At 40.0% G+C, this 17,778-nt stretch overlaps 1 protein-coding gene across 8 annotated transcripts in view; it reads left to right on the top strand.

Annotated features, from left to right (window-relative positions):
* Nucleotides 1-17,778, top strand: part of QKI (QKI, KH domain containing RNA binding) — a 348,918-nt gene that overhangs the window by 86,750 nt on the left and 244,390 nt on the right. The window lies entirely within an intron of this gene.

The raw sequence follows: 17,778 nt of genomic DNA, 5'->3' as shown, positions 1-17,778 counted from the left end.
CCCCCCCCCCCCCCAAAATAGGCCTGTTCTTTGTGCAAGTTTGTGACTGTTTTAATGGACTTTATTTTTAGGGTTTGAATTAAATTATTCAGAAACTTAATCCAGGCATGGTTTTATTAAACTCAAGATACAAAAAACATTTGTATCCCATTTGTGTTAGAATTTTGACTATTTAACAATTGAGAGGTTGCATACAACTGGAAGGGACCTTGTGGAACATAGAGTCAAGTGTTGCTGGCAGCCTCATCATGTAATTTCTTTTAGTCATCCTTGACTGCAAGAGGTTGCTGCTGATGATAATCCCTTCATTGAGCCCCATTTGAGGTTTTTTTGTTTTCTTTTTTTTTTTAACCCTCGCTTCTGTTGAAGGGGTGTTCTAGAACCTTGCTGCTCTAAAAGTTGGGAATCTTCAAATTTCCAGCCTAGTTTGTTCACAGCAAATTTATACCCATTCAGGATCATAGGAAAGTAGGGCTGCAAGGGATCCCATAGGTTATTAGTTCAGTCTCCTGCTTGAGGCAGGATCATCACTGAAGAAACCATTCTAGCCAAGTGTCTTCTAGCTGGTCTGTTCCAAGTTTTGCCTACCCTCATAGTTAGAAATTTCTCCCTGTTCTTCACCCGGAATTTCCTCTGCTGCAGCTTGATGCCATCATGCCTAATCCTGTCCTGTATAGCCACAGAGAAAAGTCTGTTTTCATCTTCTCTGTTAATTGCCCTTCATGTGTTAGAAGACTGTTTTCAAATCCCATCTTTCTTCTCTTCTCCAGACTAAACAACTGTAGTTCTTTTAGCCTTTCCTCATAAGTCGTGCTTCCCAGGCCTCTAATTACTTTTGTTGTTCTCTGCTGAACTCCTTCCAATTTGAACACAGCATGGGGCTCAGAAGTAGACACAGTACTCCAGGTGAGGACTTACCACCGCTAAAGTTGAAGAATCACTTCCCTTGATTTGCAAGTGATGCTTCTATTAATATAAGCCAGTATTCTGTCTTTTTTCCCAAGAAGAGTACACTGTTGGCTCATATTTAGCTTATGCTTCACTGTAACCACCTCTGCAATACTGTAGCCTGGCCAGTCATTTCCCTTTCTGTATAAGTAAATGCAGTTGTGTCATCCCAAGTGTGAGATTGTGTACTCTTCCTTGTTGAATTTCATCTGGTTGATGGGTTGGTTTTTGTTTTTTTTCTGTTTGTTTTTTTTTCCCTCCAGTCTGTCCAGGTCATTCTGGATAATAGTTCTACCTTCCCGAGTCACTGCAGCTCCATCTAACTTAGTATTATCCACAAGTTTGCTAAGTTTTCTTCAATCCTGTCATTCAAATTAATAGTGAAGATGAAGTTGAACAGTATCAGACTTGGGACAGAACCCTTGGGATCCCCACTTGATACCTCCTCTCAGATAGGCATTGAGCTATTGATTATTTTTTGAGCATGATGATCCAACTAGTTATGTATCTTTTTATCTTGTAGTACTTTCATCTAGTCTATGCTTTGTAGTTTGTTTAAAGATAATGGGATGTTAAAAGCCTTGCTAAAGTCAAGGTATATCGCATCCACTGCTCATCCTCCCCCCCCTTCCCCCAGTCTGTGGAACAGATCACCTTATAGAAAGAAATCACATTGGTCTGGCATGACTTCCTCTTGGTGAATCTGTGCTGGCTCTTCCTCATCTTATTATTCTCTAGGTGTGCTTCACAATACTGTCCTTGAGGACCTGTTCCATGATCTTCCCAGGTATTGAGGTCAGGCCAACTGGTCTGTAATTCCCTCAATTCTCTTCCTTCCCTTTTTAAAGAAGAGCACTATATTTCCTGTAATCTGGAACCTCACCCAACCTTCAGGAGTCCTCAGAGAGGACAGCCAGTGGCTCTGAAATGACTTCAGCCTATTCTTTCAGTACCTGTCACGAGCCTACAGTGTTTTAGGGGGTGCATGGGATGTCCTCCATATTTTCTGAATTTGTTTTACTGATGACATAAGTACATATAGGTAACATTAGGTGTACGTCTAGGTAGCATCCAGCTGTCTGTAGCCCTTTACATCATTAATATGTCTGCATAGACTCTGGTATTTGATATGAATGCATTTCTTATAAGTTGTAATAGGGCAAGGGTTGCATAATGAGTTTTGCTTGGGGAAAGGCTCCAAGCCTAAAGGGCTGAAGAGAGATGACTGGCAGTCAGCATCTAGCTGGGTTAAATACCCAAGCCTTCTAGACAAAAAACAAACAAACAAACAAACAAACAAACAAACAAATTTACATTTTAAAGACTATCACTTGGCTACTCAGGCTATTTAGGGGAAGGACATTTCTTGCTGTAGGGAAATTAAGTGAGAGACAGTACCTTTAAAGATGTTGGATTAGTAATCTTCATGTATGAAAGGACACAAATATTTCTTGGTCTTAATTAGAGCATGAGAGACTTTAGTCAAGTAAGCATGCACCTTTGAGGTGGGACAGGAAGTTTATATATATAGTGAGACCTTCCCAAGAATCTAATGGATCATGTTTAAATGGCCAGATAAGAAACTATGCTTAACCCTTTACTTTGAGCTTAAAGTTTGTCATTTCCTGGGCCGGTAAGATGCTTTGGTCCCACTTTGATCCCTCAGCTAACAGGCTGAGTAGAAACTGTATTCTTGGGTAAAGATGCAGTGTGAACTCTATTACTGTTCTGATAATCTACTTTATTTGTATATCCCTGTCTATACCTTAGCATAGGGTTTGATTTCTTATGTTTACTCTTGTTTTTATGATAAATGTTTGTTGCTTACTGTCAAATTAAGTGTGATTTCAGAATATTTGACCATGTAGACCAGTGTTTCTCAACCTTTTAAGTAGCAAGTACCCCCAACTTCTAAAAATTTTAATAAGTACCCCAGCACTCCATTTTCCAGGGGTTTTTATATTTACAGACTAATGTGTGCCATATGTTGGAAGACAGGCTGTGGATATAAGGCCATGATATGACAGATGTCTGATCTGGTGTGGGTAGGGTTGCTACCTTTCATACTGGGTTGCACAACTCAAGTATGTACCTGGGCTAGAGGTGATGTTCGCGAAAGCTAGGAGCACTGAACCAGATTATTACTGGGGAATTTAAAGCACTGCGCAGTGTGTGGCACGCCAAATTTTTTTCCATAGTTTTGACAGAAAAAGAGGGTGAGAGAGAGTGAGTGTTGGGTAACTCCAGACGTTATGCGTACCACAGGTTGAGAAACTGTGGTGTAGACAACCTTTTCACTGCAAGGGGAGATGCATCTTTTTCTGTGTGCATGACTGGACAAAGGTGTGATCCTTCTGGTTGGCAAAATTCCGTCTGCTTAGAGTTGGCAAGACCTAGGTGAGATGGTTGAGGTTGAGGCACTACACACCAAGGAGTTTATGCTTTTTTTTTCAGCCAGTTCTCAATGGTCAAGCAGCAGAGAGGGATTTGAGGTAGAAAGCCACTCCTTCAAGGTGTGGGAACACACTGAATGTGTCTCTCAAAGTGGTCCCTGATTGCATCCCAGGCCAGGGTATGTCAGTATCATAGTGCGTATCCTATCTGACCATGCCAGCTCGAAAGCGCATAGCTTATCCAAGTACTGCTAGACCTGTTTTTTCACAACTCTAGGATGTTTTCTTCCTCATCTTTGCTGCCAACTGTGCTCCATTACCTGGTTCCTAACCCTGTTTTTGAAGATTGAAGGGGAAAAAAAAGCATTAAATACTTTAGCCCTCTCTGCATCATTCATAACTAGATTGTCTTCTGCATTCAGTAAGGAACCTAAATGTTTTTTTTAGTCTTTTTTTCTTAACTTGAATAACAAGTATCATTCTTCTTTTCATTTTCCCGATGCATTTTATTGTGAACAGTCATATCCTGTCTCTGTGTTCCTTTTGCTAGGCTAAGTGAGTCAAGGTCTCTTAGTCTTTCTTCATATGATTGACTTTTCCATTTTCCTGATCATCTTTCTAAATCACTCTTTTTCTGCACCTGTTCCAGTTTGAATTTCTTAGACATGAGTGACAAGAAGTAGATTCTACATGAGGTCCAACCAGGGACCAATGCCCTGTAAAGTAGCATTAATTCTTCCCTATCTCTAGTGGAAATACAGGTCTAGAATATCCTAGTTTCATACTTGCCTTTTTTGCAGCATTTTGACATTGATGTTTTATTTACCTTGCGATTAACTGATAACCCTAGGTTTTTCTCCTCTTCGGTTACTAACTGCTGAACTGTCAACATATAATAGACATTTTTAGTTTTACTTTGCACTTCAATCTATTAAACTTAATTCCCTTTCTATTATTCCATTTCTCAGTATTGGGCAGTTCATCCTGTGTGATAGTTTGATCCTTTTTTTCTTGATGTTACCTCCTGCCTTTGTCATTAGTGTAAACTTCATAAACATGCTCCTACCTTTTTATGCCAGTGTCATTAATAGGAATAGTAAATAAAACTAGTTCCAAGACCAGTCCTTGAAAAATGTTATTACTGTAGTTTAATCCCCTTTCAACCTAACACTTCTCCTCTCAACATGACCTGTAGTTGTTTTCCTATCTTAGTCAGTTTCCTTCCCACCTTACAGTTCTCCTAATCCCCAACTTCTTTAAGTTAACAAATATCTCCATGTGGCACACTTTCCAAGCTTGCTTGGAGTGAAGATAGATTAGATGTGCTGCATTTCCTTTGTTTAAAGTTACTAAATAACTAAAACAAAGCAGTTATCAAAGAAAGGTGTTAGACTAAATTCTGCAAATTAAATGTGGTGAACCCATGTTGCATTTTATCCCATCTTTCATTTGATTCTGTCTTTATCCTTGCTGTATTCTTTGTTTCAGAATTTGTTTTAAAACTTTGCATGTTATTAAGATTGGACTAGAAGTCTTCTGTTTTTTTCCCCAGTTCATTTTTTCTATTTTAGATGTACTGCTTTTGTTTTCTAGTCAAGCTAGTAACAACTGTTTTTTGAAAATGTACTAAAAGTTCCTGTTACTGGACTTATCATTTCACATGACACTTCTGAATCCTTGAATGCAGATTCCTCATCTCCCAAAATGAATGCATTAGATTCTTGAGTTTTGCTTCCAAATTTCAGTTTCCATACCCTTACTCCCATTCATTGTTCTGCATTTCTTTCTCCTGTTCTTCATGATTGTCTTGGTTAAAAACTGATGGTCTTTCCCTGCACTGTTGAGCTTAAAGCCGCACTGTGCAGCCTAATGCTGGCTGCATGGTAGGACTTTGAGTGTGGTGCATGTTCAAAGTAAACTGATACAAACCAGCTACAAAGATGTTCCACATGCAACAGGGAAGGTTGTCTGTTAGATGTGGAACATCTTTGTGGCTGGTTTGTCATTTTTTATTGTGGGATTATTTGCCTGAGTATCAGTCACATTACAAGAAAGTTGGAGGACGCTCGGTTTTAACCTTCAAGAAACAATGTCTTGACAGGGCTTAAGCTGTATTTCTTTGTTGAATTAGGTGTATGTACTTCAATGGGTTAACTTCTCAGTTTATCCCCTTTGGTCTTTTCAGCTTAGCTTGGCCTATCTCAGTAGTGCTCTCCTTCTGTGCTTTCCTTCTCCTTCGCATATACTTTGTTTTTAAATTACTGTGTTCCTTTCTGTTTAGTATCCGTGCCATCTGCAAGTCCACTCATAGCATCTGATGAAATGGGTGACAGCTTATGCCTTCTGAATTTGTTAGTTTCTAAGGTGCCACTGTGCCCTGCCTTCTAGATGCCCATAGAATGGAGATCAGCAATTTGACAGTTTAAAAGCTAAAATATTTGTTGGACATGCATGCAACTTGCAGTTGTCACGTGAGTAGTACTTAAGACTATCATTCAGGCAGCTGTCTCTTCCAATTTCTTAAATGGTATTTGTGTCTGTGTAGTTAGTTAACAAGTTTCCTTGCGAGTAAACAGAGCTGTTGTATACATAATGCCTGGTGATGATGAGAAGTTCAAGATTGGTATATCTTACAATTTGTCAGAAACAGTTTAATGGATCCTGAAAATGTCTTTCATAGTCTCAAAACAGTGCAGTAGTTAATACATTTAGACTGTCAAATGTTTGATTTGTTGTTGTAAACAAAGAGTTGGCACCTGTCAGCCAAAAAATGGTCCCTTTCACTCTGCTTCTTGGACAGACTGCTGACAGATCCACATTTTTGTGCCAGGAGTAGGGCAGTGTAACGTAAAAATGGTGTAGGGAGCAGGATGTTAAAAAGAAGTGGGAATGGACTATTGTCAGCAGCAAATTGTCAAAGTTTATTATTAACTGAATTGGGGATGTATGAAGAGCTAGCAGATCCTGTTCATATAGATTAGGCTGTAGCTGAAGTGATGAAAGCTGTCAGCTGAGCCTCCCTTATGAAATCATGTTTCATATGCATAGAGGTATGCATGCTTTTATAAAAATTGAATTGGCTTTATTTTGCTGTACTAGTATATTAAATTAATTGAAGATATTCATTTAAAAACTGACCCATTTCAATTGCTCACAGAACACTTGCTTCAAGTTTTTCTCCTTTTTCTGGTTTGTGTGTTGCTGTACTAGGTTAATTATTTTTGGTGACTGATCCTGTCAGAGTTTGCATGACGTGATGCACGAACAGATGGATGTAAAAATCCAGCTTTGCATATCTGTAACATAGCTAAATTTTGCACAACTACCGTAATGATAGTAAAATATTCTGTTCACAGAGATCTCTGTAAAAGCGTAAAATAATCCTTCATAAGGAATATGTAGCTTACACTTCTGGTGACACTGTGATTTGATTAAATAAGCTTTCATATTTTACATACCACCAAGGAATCAAATGGTGTATTGTGTTGTTTTTATGTGCATATTTTCTGATGATCTCTAAAATAGGTATACTATTCTAGCTGTAGTTGCTTTTCAGCAAACAATTTTGATTCTTATTTTTTGCAGATCACAGTATTACAGGTTGGGCAAATAAGCTTCCAAGTCTTTTAGAAGTAGTTAGGGGTAAGCTGTTGAGTTAGTGGGTAATGAAAACTTAGATAGAGGCTAAGCTTTATCCATACTGAAAATTTATATTACTTTAGAAAATGTTCTGAATAAAAATTTAAAGGTGCAGGTCTTTTTAATGTGGATGAAACATTTTCCTTGTCTTATCTACCTTTTTCCTTGCAACCTGTTCTTAATGCCTTTTCCAGTTGTCCAAGACTTTCCTCTTTTACCAGGTTGCATATATCCCTATTACTGGCCTCTGCTTCTCCTACTAGTAGTATCTTGTCTTCAAATACATGTACTTTCTGAGTCCTCCCACTATAAGACTAGGGGAGAGCATTTTCTGTGTTGTACCAGTCTTGTCTTCCTTCCTTCCCTTTCCTTTTTTCCCCCTTAAGTTCTGGGTAAAGCCAACAGTTATATCAGTATAGTCAGGTCAGTTAATTCTTTGTATACACTTGAAAACTAACCTGTAGGGTTGTGACCTACATTGCAGCTTCTGGGAATAGAGAGGGGAGGAAAAAAGATTACTGCATTCTGCCATTTGAAGAAACACAAACTTATCTATTTTGTATTATAGCATGGGAACCAGAGAAATGGCTAAGTCCTGGTTGAAAAAACTAAAACACCAAAGGGTGCCATGGGGGTAAGTGGAAGTGGGAGCAGGAATTAAATACTTGGCTTACAAAGTTCTAATGAAGTCATGTTGTACCATTTAAGCAAGATGATAGCTTCCCAGCTTCTCATTTATTATTCTCACTCTTTGGGCCTTCCAGGGCTTAGACAAGGATTTTTTTTCCCCCTTTCTACATCTCACTTGATTCACTAGTTCAGTGGTTCTCAACCTTGTTAGACGTGAGGCACTGGAAAATGCTAGCTCTTAGCTTTTTCTCCTTTTTTGACTATAGAAGAATAATAGAGCAATTCTTGTGTTGCAAAAAACTTGGAAAGACCACAGCAGGTCAGAACATTTTTGACAATATTTGAAGTCTCTGGGGTTAGCATGTGAATCATGTAGCTGTTTGCCTATTAGGTATGCAAACAGTACTAATATTGTGGGGCATCCCACATTACCCTTAAATGAATGTCATGGCACCCCAGGGTGTTGTTGCTGAGAATCACTACCTTAGTTAGGTCTTCTTGCTTAACTTAAACATTGAGATGTAACATCCCCTCACAAGCTTTGTAGTACTTGCTTTGTAATTCTATTAAATCAGTGTCTTTTGTAAATCATGCTACTCTTCAGTGATGCACCGAAAGAGGAGGGAGAACCCAAAGTTAACGACCTCTAGTGCTTATGCAGGATATTAAATGTGTTAAACCTCCAAGGCCTTTGGTGGCTGGTTCATTAAGGCATCAGAGTCCATTCTACATAAAGTTCCTCACAGGTTTGGCCTTAGAAATGCAAAACTTTATACCAGTACAATAAGTTATTTAGTTTGGGCTTCAAGAGTCATCTCCTGAGGTCTCAGTATGGAATTGCTGTTGAGCAGGGGGAGTTTAGATTTCTCTAAGTAGGAAGAAATCTAAACTGTTTTTCCTATGATGAAGTGCATATAATTGCTTCCATGCCTAGATAAGGAGAGGCTACCAGAGAAGCTACAAAATAAATTTCCTTCTTGTATCAAATGCATGCTTCACAATTTGACAAACTATATGTTAATCAAAGAAACAATTTATGGGTTTGCAAAAAATATTACCTCAGGAACACTAGCAATAGCATATGCATGCCATTGTATAGTGTTTGGGTATTATTTGGTAAATGAATGTGAAAATAGGGAGCTATGTCTCTCCAAAATATTAGCATTGTTTTGAATATGAGCATATCTCTTCAGCTGTTTTTGAGATATGAAAGAACAGAATTTTTATAAATAATTTATAAATGAAATGCACCTGTAACTGATTTCAAGCTGAAATCTAGTTGTAGGCATTTTCAGGGATGCTGATCAACTCTAAAAAGCTGCTCTATAAATAAGTAGATTCTCAAAGCCTTGTTTGAAAGAGGTATGGTTGAGCTCTATTGGTGCTTTCCTTTTTTGGAAGATCGGAACGTCTAAGATCTTTAAAACATTTAAGGTTTACAACCTTACCAACTAATATTGATGCTAATTAGGCTGTTGTGCTATTCACCAAGTGGTTCTTTTACTTGTAAATTTACATTGCATTGTTTTAGGCCTTTTCCCCCTTGAATATGCTCAGCAGAAATAATTATGGTGTTGATCATTGGCATTAATACATGGTTCCAAAAGCAGATGTTTAATATTCTAGTATGGAATATTATTAGTTTTTGTGGAGCAACTTAGACATAGGCTTATATAAACAAGCCTATAATGCAGTAGTAAAATCTGCCAGGCAGTTATGTTCAGTCTATTGCTGTAAACCAGTGGTGTCCAACCTTTGTCCCATGGGCTGGATGGTAGTTGCCAGGTCCCTGTGTGGGCCAGATCTTCCCAATGGGCCTGATCTGGCTATTGAGGATTGCACAGCATGACTCTGATCCATCTGCCCATATGGGATTGGAGTAGAATGGCCCTGATCTGCACACATGGGAAGGGAATGGGATGAGGTGGGGCAGTCTCCATCTGGACATGGTGGGGGAACAGTTTATCCCCAATCCAGATGTGTGGGGCAGGATTGTGTTGGGACAGTGTGACCCTGATCCAGATATGCCCAGGAGCAGAGCACTCCCAATCCAAATGTGCATGAGGGTGCGGAAGGAAGTAGCTCTGCCCTGATCTGGATAAGGGGTGGGGGGAGGCTGAGGTGGAGGATTTTGGCCCTGAATCAGATATAGGGAGGAAGGGGGGGAGCAACCTGGCTCTATATGGATGTGTGGAAGATGGGGGTGGTAGCCTTGTTCCTGCTTTGCAGGCAGTGGCCCTGGGTGAGGCTGGGTCCCACTGTGGAGCTTCCACCACTCCCTGTTACCAAGTTTTCCAACCTGTGGGGAACTCTGTGGACTGGATGGCTCTGTGGGTTGGATTTGGCCCATGGACCAGAAGTTGAGCACCCCTGCTCCAAATCAATAGTTTGCCTTCACAATTTCCAAGTACCTTTTAGAAAAATTGGCTACTCGGCTCTGATGCCTGATCATCATAGACTACTTGTTTAACACCCCTTTTCAGATTGCATCCATGTTAACCTATTTTAGGGTTGGGAGTGGGGATTTTGGTGCAGTGCTCCTGGTGATAGCTACCGTGGAGTGGTTAGAGTGACTTGCATTTTATTTACTGTGCTGCCAAAAGTTGAAAGCAGCTCTGTATGAGAGCACAGTAAAAATACTTTCTACCATTTTAACTCTTGGTACCACTGATGGTGTTGCACTGATGATAGTGATGGAGAAATTTCTTTAAAAGACTTATATAGACCAAGACTTCAGCTTATAATGAATACAAAAAGCCAGCACTTTGCTACATAAATGTAGTGTTCAGGTTCATAAAAATGTTGGATTAGAAACCATATGAAAGATGGTGTTCTGCCGATAAGAGTGCACTTAGAAATGTCAATTGAAGGCTTTTAGGAAGTGAATAGCCAGTGGGAATGTGTGGTTTGAGTTTTGAAGTCAGTTTGATGCAAGCCTTGCAGTCGCATACACTATAAGGAGTTCAGCAGGCCTGCAGGCCCTGCTCACAAAAAAATGATTGAATTCTGATATTGAAAGAGCTGACAAATCACTAAAAGTACTGTCCATTAATCATTGGACTGACAGTTTAATCATCTTAAGTACTATTTTTGAATTGGGCTAGTAAAGGAACAGAGTCAAGAGAAGACACTGAAATTTTGTAGCTAGCTGCAATAAAAAATGAATGGAAACCTCACATATAGAGTGTTTTTCTGAAAATCTGCTGTTGTATAACTTCCATCTGTCATGGATATAGTGGTAACAGGATGTGCCTATGGTTTTCAAAACAGAAGCAATCAATATGTGTGGCTATTCAGAACTGCTGTGCAGTTAGTATACAATGAGGTGTTTGTTTGTGGTGCCCCCCCCCACTTGCTGCATTAGGGAAAAAAGAAGCCATTTAACTAGTCTGACACATCCTGTGTTGGGAAGATGTTCCCTTTCTTAAAAAAAAAACCCAAAAAACCAAAAAACCAAAAAAACAAAAACAACAAAAAAAACAAAAAACAAAAAAAAACAAAAACAACAAAAAAAAAAAACACAAAAAAACCCCCCCAAACCCCCACAAAACAAACAGAAACAAAACTCTACTGGTTTAATGTAAAGTCTGAACATGTATTGTGTATAAGTTTTTGCAAAGTGATAGTATGGTAGCGGAAATAGAAAAATGTTGATCAAAAATACAGAATCTGGAACAATTTTGTTAATTCTTCTGCTTTATGGTGCCCTACCTTAAAGATTCTCAGATAAGCAAATTTCTTTAATAATTTTAAGAATAGGACTAGCTTCCATGTAAAGAACATAGTGTAGTATGCCAGCAAAACTCATTGGAATCTGATTGTGTAAAGAATAAATTCATGGGACTACAGATATGTAATCAACAGTAAGGCTTAATGCCACACAGTGTTTAAAAAAAAAAAAGTGTACTTTGGGTGGTGAATTGGTTATTGTGACTTCCTTTTACTTTTGTAAATATATTGTATTATGCAACTGGATTTTTTTCCTGAAAATCTCTTTAAAGGAAGAACCAAACCCCTGTTTCCAACAGATTCAGGTTCTCCACGGGAGAAGGCTGAAGCCAGTAGCAAGAGCAATGCAGATATATTTTTTTTTAACCCTGGGAATTTGCTTCTACCCTACTGAATGGGGGGAAAAAGGGATAGGCTGAAACTGTAAAAAGGAAATATACAATTGAATTCAGAGACTGAGCAATATGAATTGGGTATAAGAGGAGAAGACTGTGTGTAGAGTTAGTAATTAAACAAATATAAGGAAAAGTAAACTAATTTGTTTTGCATTTAGGGGAAAGTTTCTTACCTGTATATATAGCCAAGAGCTGGGAAAACAAAGGAAAATATGAAAAGGTTAAAAGCTAAGCAAACATGGTTATCTTGTACATCTGCAAACCAAAAATAACAGTTTGTTTATAAGGGGCACAAGACATTATTAAAGGCAGTGATGAGAAATGGAACACTAAAAGCAGACTTTAGTTTGTATCTTGTCTATAATGGAAAGTCTTTGGGACAGGAGCCAGTTTACATCTGGAAAGAATGTAGCCCACTTCTGCTTATTTAAAGACAATGACAATATCCTAAATCAGTAGCTGTTTCATCCAGTAATTAGCCATCATTGTTAAACTGATAGAGGCAGTCTAGGCATCAATTGTAATTCTGAGAATGACATTAAGTGTTGTTTTATTCTGTGGCTTAACCTCTAAGCAGTTTACTTGAGAATTTTTTAAAGAAATTGTTCTTTATAGAAGTAATTTTCAATTCTTAAACTACTTATCTCTCTCTCAAATTTAAACTCATGTTTCATTAGGATGTTTTCTTTGTTCCACTTGAGATTGACCTAATTCAGTTACTCATTTGTGGGGAAAAAATGACAATTACTTTGGAAGTTGCATGTTTCAATTAAAAATGGTCAGTGTTGATGCAATTAAGTCTATAAATATTTTATTAGGTATAGTTTTTTTTAAATGAGCTGTGGTGGTAGTCATTTTCATTGTTGATTGTGCCTGGATACTTGGTCCTCCAATTCAGTAGTTAATGGACCTTTCCAGGTTATTAACCTGCATGGAAGTAGTACCAAACAGATTTTCAGGGTGGATAAAAGTCAACAATTCTTCAAAAATAAAATCAGATTTTTTAAATTTAATTGTATCTTTATATTTTTTGTTAGCATGCTTTTTAAAAAGAGAACCTATATATAATTTTAACTTAGGATGTGTTAAAGTTCAAAGATATTATCATGGAATATGGATTATAACTTCCAATTACAGTATATACTATTTGAGACAACATTCATGTAACCTTTTTAGAAAAGATTTTTATAAATAGGCCACAATAGGCCATGGACTATATTAGGAGCCCAGTCTTATGGGGTCCCAGAGGCTCCTCTATAGATTAGTTGCTAAATTCTCAGCCATATTTGACAGTTACCTTCACTGTGGCTTTAAGACAGTAGAAAAATTGGCAGCTGTGAGGTGGACTGGTTCAGTTTGAAACACAGGCAGGTTCTAGTTTGTCCAGCTCCCTGGTATGAATAAAATGTGCAGCATGTAGTTAACTTGAGGGTAGGTGGCTTCAGCCACAGTGGAGAAGGATTCATTCATACTCTGCCAGTGTAGACTTTGTGGACTCTACATGTGAAGCAGTCACTGCAGGGAAACAAGCTTGTTGGCGCATGGAAAACTGCCAGCATTTGGCACATTTTGGGTCAGGGTAGTACCTTAACTTTGGGTGATCAAGTTTTTTCCGGGGGATGTTTGCCACCATGAAAGCTTCCATGAGGGAACGTGGACTGACCTTCGGCCTCTGCAGTAACCTTTCATTTCATGTGTGCCTCAGACCTGTAAGCGTAGATCTATACTGGTTTTCCTCGCACATCCAGTCGCATTGCAGGAGGTACAGAATAGTCTGCCTCTATCTGTATGCAGGCTCTCTGCAGGACATGGTCCAGCGCTGAAATGTATTTGGCTGTCTTGGAGGATTTCTTCTCAGTGGTCATGCTGCTTGGGCTGCTGAATGCTGTATCAGCATGCCTGTGGCCACTTTAACAGCTGGTGCCAAAATCCTTTCCCTTCCCTGACTGGCTGCAGGCTGGCTCCTGGACTGAGCCTAGGTCACAGGTTCGACCTCTGATTTGCTTTTCTCTCTCTCTCCCCTCCGTGTCCTGTCCCCTGTCATGTTATGTGTCCCCCCTCCCCCTTTCAGGACTGCAGGGCTTCCTGGCCTTTTATGTTTGCACCTTTTTTGTTTGCAGCTTAATTTGTTATTTTGCAGCAAGCCTGCCAAAATCATGGAGCTTACCTGATTTTGCATTTTCTGTGAAAATCCCATAATCATGATTTTGGTACAGTGCAAACTTGCCAGCATGGGGAGATAACTGAGGGGGGTGGGGGGTGGGAATCAAAAGAGGAATATCTTGTTTGTTTACATTCACATGGAGAAGAGGGTAATTCATGTCCTTAAATAAACTTGTCAAATAAACATGTATGTAACTAGTCCTCCAGGACTCGCCTAGCCCAGTGGTGAGTTCCTTATTTGCTGTTCTGGAGTCAAGTTTACTGTTGCTGTTTTTGCAATGCAGTAAAACTTTAAAACAGCACAGGGCAGCATGCATACTACAGGGTGGCAGGCAGCTGGTATGTTTGGCATGTGATGGCTAGATACTTAGTTAAAAGGGGGCATGATGATGGGAGTTGGAGCAGCACTTAGGATTGGGGTCAGCACTAGCTTGAGGGTGTAGAGCTGCAGGGGCAAGTTGTGCTTAATTCAGTGTTTCTGTGCCCTGGTGGTAATGGGATTTGGCAGTGGCTGATTCTTTGAGTGAAACTTTGAAATTAATTTGTGGCACCCTTGCTAAAAGGGTTGGCTCAGCAGTGTTTTAGAGTATTCTATGCATAGTCTTTAAGAGGAGACAAGAGTGAGCTGTCCAAGAAGAATAACTTATGCCCTGATGGCTAAGGCATGCTGCCAGAGGTGGGAGATGGCGGGGTTTAACTCGCCTGAAGGGCTAGGATATAGAACTCGCATCTACCGTAGTCTGGATGAATACTCATGTTCATAACTGCTGACTCATTAAAAGGGGAAATCCCCTTGTCCTTTAATCCTGTTTTATAAAGAAAGTGTGGCTGTTTTTTGTAGGCATGCTGACTATAGCTCCTGAATGAAGCTGTTGAGTCAAGCTAGGTAGAGGATTGCCCTATTTGTGAATCTTAATAGAATTTAGGCATGAGACGCACTGAATTCCTAACCTGTTCAAGAGCAGCATTTCTGGACATGCCATGAGACAAGTTTTTGGAAAAATTTTAATATTCAGAACTTAAGATTTGTAATGTCTTCTGGGTAGTTGAGCAGACACTGAAAAAATGGAGCAGACATTTTGAAATAATCAAGCTCCCCTTGGATTTTATGAGCCCAAATTCCACTTTTTCGTGCTTTGGTCCCTTTGTTGGTCTAGTTTCTACTTATTGTTCATAGCCTCTGATGCTTCTTTTTTCTCCAAACTTTCTGAAGATATAACTACAGTTGCTAGTGATACTATCAAAAGCACTCAAGTTGGATGCAACAGTCTTGCGAGAGTTTTGTAACATGGTTCAGCCAATCCGACGGAGATGGTTTCAAGAGAGGTTTATGATGTTGTTCTTCATGCACCCTAAATCTGGCATAAAACGTTTGAAGAGGAATATGCCAACTCCTGTTATTTTTGCATCAGATGATCATATTCTTTTGGAATAGCCATTTTGCAGCTGCCAAGTGCAAGCAAAAGGTAGCCATGCATTTGTCATACCTCAGTTCCTTTACAGACTGTGTAGCTTACATTTCAGAATGGCCCGAGCTAATGGAAGATTTGTAAAGAAAAAAGAAAGGCTACTGCCTGTCAGAAGCTAACATAGTTTGAAGGCACGAACTGAGGGATTGGTTTGGATAATGAAACCAGTAGCAATGCTGTCTTTACACTGAGGATTTTGTGTTCAGTTGTTCAAGCTGGTGAGATACAGAAGAATCTTAAAAAAAAAAAAGCAGCAGTTCCTGCCAGGCTTTTGTACTCTGCAGTCCCTGCAAGGTTTTTACTGCAGAGCAGAGGGCTGGGGGCATGGCTGTGCAGCCAGCTAGGGGCTTGCAGGCGGCAGTGGGGGGAAGCGGGTTTAAACCCCCTCCTTGGCCCTGGACTCCAGCTGGGGTTTGCCTGGTAGGGGGAGGAGCTCCTGCCAGGCTTCCCCCCCCCCCCACTTGCTAATTGATCTAGTGGGCAGGGGGTGTGGTCACACCCTGGCCCTGGGCTTACGTGCTAAGGTGTGGGGGCGTTAAATCCCCTCCCTTCCTGCCTCAGCATACCTGCCCCAAGCTGGGGCTTGGCCATGCTCTCTGTTCCAGCCAGGGGTCAAAAAAACCCTGGCAAGGGTTGTCCTCTCCCTCCCTTGAGTGGGGAGTGGGTAGATAGAAGTGTGGAAGGGTCTGCCTGGCTTTTCCCTTGCTTCCTGCTTGAGAAGGAGAGGCAGGTGGTATGGCCAGATGACAGCCTCCTCTCCCCCTCAGCATGCCAGCCTGACTGGCATCTGACCATGCCCCCTGCCCCTTGAGTGGGGAAAAGCCAGGCAGAGGCTATATAATCTGCTTTTCTAATCTATCCTAATTGTATCATTCTTCTCTTGGACTCAGTATAACAAGAGTAGGCTCTCTTGCCACCTTCCATGGATCTGTTGTGAATGTAGGTTTATAAGAATTAAGTCTCTCTTTGGCTTGTCCCACTTATGCTGAAAACTTCAGTTCTGTTTCTTCTGTCGCAGGTTGATTTAATAATGATGTTGGATGTTGAGGAAAAATGCAGTAAAGTGATAATGCTGATATTAGTAAGGATGTGGAAACGTTTTGGTAGTTTTTGTGGGCTCTTGGTCAAGTCAGGTATTTTTTGTGAAAGTTTTAGAATCTAATTAAGTCCATTTTTAGGCAAACTATAATGAAGGCCTCTTGGCTTAATTTGCCCTGGAGCGGACCAGCCAGAACCTGTAAGAACAGCCCCACCCTGGGCCTGTCTTTTGCCTGTTCCAGACTCACTTGACCATGCTGAGCAATGGCAGCAGCCAGGCAGAAGCTGCTGCTCAGCGTGGAGGAGAATCGGCTTCTGCCCCTGATTGCTGCCGGGCTATTCTTGCTGCAGGTGACTGGAACATACACCCAGGTTGCCCTGTGGTTCCTCTGCACTGCCAGTGCTGCCTTGCTGGATGGCCCAGAGGCAGCAGTGATGGCAGTGGAGAGGAGCTGCAGAGGAGTCCTGGTATGGGCTCTGGGTGGCTGCAGCAAAAAGGGCAAGGCAGCAGAGTAGGGGAGCAGACCGCTTTTCTCCTGTACTGAGTAGCAGCTTCTGCCTGGCCGCTGCTGCTGGTCAGCATGGGTGGATCAGTCTGGAGCAGGGCTGGGAACAGGGCTGTGCCTACAGGTGCTGGTCCATAAAGAAAGTGATGTGCGTGATTAACATGATTAAAAAAAAATGTGTTAATTAATTTTTCTGTTAATTGTATAAGTTAACTGCAATTAACTGACAGCCCTATTAAATCCTAAATTGACAAGAAAAGATAGGTTGTAGTTTTTTCTGTATTCCAGGAAAAACAAACACTGAAAAAAATGAAAAGACCCATAAAATGCTTTATCAACTGAAATGCATTATTTGTAGGCATATTTTTTTTAACCTTATAAATCGCTCATTTTCCAAACTGAAAGGTTTCATTTCTTTATGTAAAGTACAATAATGCAGTTTTGAATCTATTGTTAATGCAGCAAAATATATTACCAGCGTATTCATCTTTTCATTCTCCATTTCAGAACTCTAACCAATTGCTAAGAGATGTAGGGGTGCAGAGTTGACTAGAGAGGAAACATGTACTTCATTTCAAGTGTCCTCTCGTGATTTTATTTGTGTAACTTTCTACCATCTTTGTGTAAAGAATTATGACTGTTTTCTTCTCAAATATTTGGTGTCAAAATTAATCCTTTAGTTTTTAAATTCTGGAAAAGAATATAGGAATTTGGAATCATCCCATTAGCTTAAATTCAGCTTATTGCTTTTTAGAATTTAATCTGTGATTGCCCTATGTGAATCAAGTATATTGGTTAAGCAAAGCAAGATTTCACTTGCTCTTCAGAATGGGGGGGGGGGGGGTTGTTTTTTTGGGGGGTGTTTTTT

This window comes from Gavialis gangeticus, unplaced genomic scaffold, assembly GCF_001723915.1.
Source record: "Gavialis gangeticus isolate Ggan-Ray unplaced genomic scaffold, GavGan_comp1, whole genome shotgun sequence".
NCBI classification, from domain to species: domain Eukaryota; kingdom Metazoa; phylum Chordata; order Crocodylia; family Gavialidae; genus Gavialis; species Gavialis gangeticus.
Note: the sequence above shows the minus strand (reverse complement) of the source record. Positions and strands in the feature narration are given on the sequence as shown.